This window comes from Nicotiana sylvestris, chromosome 5 (assembly GCF_000393655.2).
Source record: "Nicotiana sylvestris chromosome 5, ASM39365v2, whole genome shotgun sequence".
Lineage (NCBI taxonomy): Eukaryota > Viridiplantae > Streptophyta > Magnoliopsida > Solanales > Solanaceae > Nicotiana > Nicotiana sylvestris.
This window is the reverse complement of record NC_091061.1, coordinates 108,895,163-108,901,225: the sequence shown is the minus strand read 5'-3', so window position 1 is coordinate 108,901,225 and position 6,063 is coordinate 108,895,163.

The window sequence follows — 6,063 nt, the reverse complement described above, 5'->3', positions numbered from 1 at the left end:
AGAGGGATGGTGGTCAGGATGGATGACAAAACGAATCAGAAGTTCTGGCATAAGTACTTCTTCATCAAGGCCGAGCACCTGGTAGTGGACCCGAATGGGTTTCTCGAGCAGAGGAACTATAATCATAAGTGTCTTACCGTATGCTCGTTATTATTCTTTCATCCTTTCATTTTTGGCTCCCTCACGGCTTCCTTGTTTTTCAGCTGAGAGGCATGCACCTTCTCCTGTCTTTGATATTGAAGATTGGGTGGCTCGCGTGTTACCTCACATCGTGGGAATTCGTGACTGGGTGTCCTTTCACAAGCATTTTGGACCCAAGATCCCGTCCAGTAAGTGTCACTTTTACTTCAACTTATTGTTGTTTACCATTGCTCTTTGATGCGACCTCCCTTTGGTGCTAGTTCGGTGAATTTCAAAGAAGAAGGCTCCAGTGCCAACATTCTGCCAAGACATCGCGTCGGCGGGGATGCAATTTGCTTTAGCCGAATCTGCTTGAGGAAGTCGTACTCAAGCTCCTCCAATGAGGGATTCCGCCCCTCAGACTGTCGCTGTGCGGGATGAAATCTCTTCTCAGCCCATCTATTATCTTGTAAACGAGCCGTCTAATGATGAGGAGTCATCGTCGAGGAAAAGGCGAAGGGTAGAGATCGGGAATGTCGTCGTCGCTGACATCAAGCCGAAAAAAGTCATTATTCTAGAAGCTGCATCTGCGCTTGCACTAGACATAGAGACTGTTTTCACGGCGGGTGTCGTTATGGAGAGGAGGCCCTCTGGGGTTGAGGGGGTTCATGATGGTGGAGAGCTTGTACGGGCCAAAGAAGGTGGTGCGTCATCGGCGGCGGCTAGGGGAAATAGAGTGGTCCATGTGGGGGACGACGGTTCTGGTTTGGACGTCGACCCTGAGGAGGTGCGGGCCTTCCTAGAGAGGAATACTCGTGTGAAGATAAGGACGGAGGGTCCTAACCGGCACATGATCATTCCCGTGGGTTACGACTTTTGGCCAACTTAGAATGGGCGGTGTCGTCCTTTGCTCCCTTGTGCGCAACTTCTAAAAACTCGACACTACAAACAATAAGTGATGCGGAGTTGTCGTTGAGTATATCTGGCATGGCTCTACGAGTAAGTGCTTTTTAATGTTAGGATTTGTTTCGCATGTGTAATTTGCTCATACTGACTCCTTTTTTTCCATGTCAGACTCTTATCATGGGGATCAAGCGTGACCTGTAGGAAGAGCAGAGGACAACCATTTTTAAGAAGATGACCTCTAAGTACAAGGAGTACCGTACTAAGCACCGAACGCTGGCCGACGTCTTTAACCAGGATGGCAAATTCCAGTCACTTCATGATGGGCTTAAACAGAAAGATGATAAGTTGACTAAGAAAGATGAAGATCTAAGGGAGAGGGATAACGAGCTAATGAGAGCCATCGGTAGGTGCAGTGAGCCTGAGGTAGCTCTAAAGGCCAAGAAGGATGAGCTCAAGGTGAGCAAGGGGTGATAGCTGAGAATGCTAACCTGCAAACGCAAGTGGCGTCCTTAATGGCCGAACTCGGGCAGAAGGAGATGAGGGTTGTCGATTTGAGGAGTGAGCTAAGCGCCAAAGTCGAAGAATTGAGTCGTGCCGAGAAAGGCAGAATGGCCGTTATGGCTAAAGCGGCAACCTTAGAAGATGCCCTCCGCATTTGTAGGTCTGAGCGGGATAATGAGGTAGATACATCGGTGCTTAAGGTAGCGAGGTTAGAAGAACGGATCCAGGGTTTGGAGGCAGAGTTGTCTGGGTTGAACGAGCAGGTCATTGTCTTAAAGGTCGAGGAGGTACGATGGCAGTCACAGCCGTCTACGTCTCATGCTTCTATTGATCCTAGTATGCCATAGGAGTTGAATGAGATGTGGGTTCATGCCGAGGCTCAACGTGACGTGTATAAGACTCTGAAGGCCGTCAGGAAAGTTTCATTAGCAGAACTTGAGGGCGTTCGTGTCAAGGCATGTACGGCCCATGAAGCTTATGATTACTCCCCTAGTATGCCTGGTGGGGATGAGGATGACGACGATGCGGATAGGCTCGCTTCTGATCCTTGGTATGATGATGAGTATGCCGATGGGGATGATGTGGCGTGAAGCTGTTGTACTTAGTTTTTGTTTTGCTTTGCTATTTTTGTGAGGGCATCTTTGAGCCCTTTGTAAAAAGTATTGTAATTTATCAGTTGAAGTGGAACAGTTCCCTTTCTTGCTATGTATTTCTTGATTTCCATTCCCTTTCTTTTTGCATTGTGGGGAAGTTCCTGATTTTTTGATGTGATCGATGTTTGACGCGGTCGAATATTGAATAATTCGAGCGAGGTCGAATGTTAAATAATTCGAGCAAGGTCGAATGTCAGGTAATTAGTGAGAGGTCAAATGTAAAGTAATTTGAGCAAGTCGAATGTCTAAAAATTCGAGCGAGGTCGAATGTAAAGTAATTCGAGCAAGTCAAATATCGAAAAATTCGAGCGAGGTCGAATGTAAAGTAATTCAAGCAAGTCGAATGTAGAAATGTAAAGTAATTCGAGCAAGACGAATGTCGAAAAATTTCAGCGAGGTCGAATGGAAAGTAATTCGAGCAAGTCGAATGTCAAAAAATTCAAGCGAGGTCAAATGTAAAGTAATTCGAGCAAGTCGAATGTCGAAAAATTCGAGCGAGGTCGAATGTAAAGTAATTCGAGCAAGTCGAATGTTGAAAAATTCGAGCGAGGTCGAATGTAAAGTAATTAGATCAAGTCGAATGTCAAAAAATTTGAGCGAGGTCTAATGTAAAGTAATTCGAGCAAGTCGAATGTCGAAAAATTCGAGCGAGGTCGAATGTAAAGTAATTCGAGCAAGTCTTCAAAAAACTCGAGTGAGGTCAAATGTAAGGTGTAAAAAGACTTGGTGGAGAGTAAAGATGCTGCTTTATTTCATTCATCGGAGAATATTACATGTTTCTATTTGTTTCATACATATATTGGAGAAGTTCCCGTGTACCTAGTACCTTCATTGTTCGTCCTGGAGAAGTAGTCGATAAGCGAGGAGATGAACTATACTTGAACTTCTAGACGTCCCCTTCGTTACCTCATTAAAAACCTTCCCGAGAAAGCCCAATTAGGAAAAAACCCGGTGAGGGAAAAAGAGTACGACTTGAGGGGCGTCTATTTTCAGAAGTTGAAGTATTTGAGGTGGGCGATGATCCAATTGTTTTGTAGTAGCTTTCCCTCCATTGTTTCTAGTTAGAATGATCCTTTGTTGCTGCTGCCATGATTTTGTATGGCCCGTCCCAATTGTTTCCTAGTTTACCTTCTCTTGAATCTTTGCTTGCTTGTGTTTTGGCCTTGAGTACATAGTCTCCGACTTTAAGTGGTCGTACTTTGGCTTTTTTGTTGTAGTACCGTTCTGCTTGTTGTTTTTGGGATACCATTCTTATGTAAGCCATGTCACACCTCCTTTTTCCGCCCCGCGAGGGTACAAGGAGTTTTTTCCAATTAAAGGACAGTCGAAACGGGATTTGTTTGTTTATTTCAGAGTCGCCACTTGGGAGATTTAGGGTGTCCCAAGTCACCAATTTTAATCCCGAATCGAGGAAAAGAATGACTTTGTATTACAGTCCGCGAACCAGAAATCCGGATAAGGAATTCTGTTAACCCGGGAGAAGGTGTTAGGCATTCCCGAGTTCCGTGGTTCTAGCACGGTCGCTCAACTGTTATATTTGGCTTGACTATCTGATATAATACGTATTATAAACTTATGTGCAAATTTAACTTTTAAAAACCGCTTTTATCATTATTTATTTTATACAAAATTGCAACGTCGTGAAAACGCATCTCGAGCCACGCCACAACCAGTGCACGCGTGATTTGTTGACGCATTTTGACTTCGTCAAGATCGTGATTTGGGTTACATAAATGTACACCCGTATTCAAGAAAATAACCTTATTAAATATGCGCCAAAATACTACGCGTTATGATATTATTAGGTAAGACCGTGAATTTTACTAAATCGCCCATCTTGAAATCTAGGTATTTTCTTATATAAAAAAAATAAATAAATAAGATTGGAGGACTGCAATTTTTTGTATTATTTATATTTATTTATTTGTTAGCGAGATCCTCCCTTATTTTATGAATACCCTTTAATGACTACATCTTTATTATTACTAAGTTTGTCCATAATTATGAAGTCAATCTCTACATACTTAAAAATAACATATTAATTACTAATTCAAAACAAATATTAATGGAAAGTAATATTACTAAAATGATAATTACGAACAACATGGAATTGCCCAAAAATTAAAAAAACTAATTATCCCATAGTTGGATTAAAACATATTGTTAGTATGACTTAAGCTTATTGAAATTAATTATTTACAAATACTGAAAATTAAAAAAAAACTTGATTACTAAACCATATTTCTAAAAGTTAAACAATTTAAACTTAACTAACTTTGTTTTAATTCACATCATGTCCTAATACTTGATTCGCAAACTAATTCATGTTTTAACTGAAATTAACTACATGATTCCGATTAACTTAATGTTGACAAAAAACCTTATGAATAAGGAATTAATCAATTTTTGCCAAACTGATTCAATAACGCCATTTTTTACGTTATTTCTTCTATTTTGATTATTAAACAGTTTTAATTAGTAATCCGTCTTGAATATATTTCCTAATAATCCGGTTAAGGCGTTATTTAATATATCGCTATAACATGTCTAATTATGCCAAATGACAGTGATTGACAGAATAATAATACATGAATAATCTAAATACAATACAAAAAAAATTAAAACTAAATTAAAAATTTAACATTCCGTTCTTCATTTCAGCTTACAAAATGCCAAAATTACAGTTGTGTACCTGATATTGCCAATATAAGAAGAAGAAAGTCAGCCACGCAGTAATAACAATACAACACAACAACAAAAGTCCAATAGCAGTAACAACCCAGGAACAGAGTTTGCAAACCGGTGGAGTATTAATCTCAAAACAAAAGCTTCAAGCTTTGATGAAAAAACAATTAATTCTGATTTCAAACAATGAAAGAAAGCAAAAGATTTGTTTTTTAATTTTTTTTTGAAAGTTTAAATATTTTTTCGGAATTTTCTCTCTCTTAAATGTTCAGCCTTTTTTTCTCTCTCTCTTATTTTCTTTCTGTTCAGATTCGTTCTTTCTCTTCTGTATTCTCTCTGTTCTCTGGTCTTGTGTTCAAGACTTCTTCTTATAACTCATCCCATAAACCTTTCAATTAATTAAAATCAACATTTTTTCTCTACCCAACCCATTATCTTCCCACTCATCCCCATTACATTAAATAAACATATCACACCACCCCATTTCATTTTGTCCCCCATGCCTAACATAAAATAATGCAAGATTCCCCCTTTAAATTAAATCTTGTCCCCCCTTTATATTAAATAACCATATCACAACCCACCCCATTTTATTTTGTCCCTCATGCTTCATATAAACAATTACAAAATGTACAATTCCTAAACTACCCCTCTGACCCTATTGCAAATTACTATTTTACCCCGAAAGTACTATAAATTACCAAACTACCCATCAGCTATAACACATCAATTAATCAAACTTAACCAAAATATAGACAATATGATCAATTTCTAACAATGTTCAAACAACAATATGAACACGGATGAACATCATAACAACAATATCACATGAACACGATTTTAACAACATTTCAACAACAAATCACATGAACACAAATTGAACAACAAAGAACAACTAAAATTTGATTGAACAATATTTTAGCAACAAACAATCCTATTTTCGGATTCAACAACTACAACAAACAAGTATATTTAGATTTCTAACTTCAATCATATTGAACTTAAAATCAATTCTAACAACATTACAACAAACAATTCCTATATTAAACTTAAACAAGATTATGAGACAAATTCAAGAAATAATCATAAATGATAAACAAGAAATCAAACTATACAAAATTCGGATTCAAGACCATCCAAACAAAGTATGAACATGAATGAATCTATTTTAACACAACAAACATGACGGATTAAACGA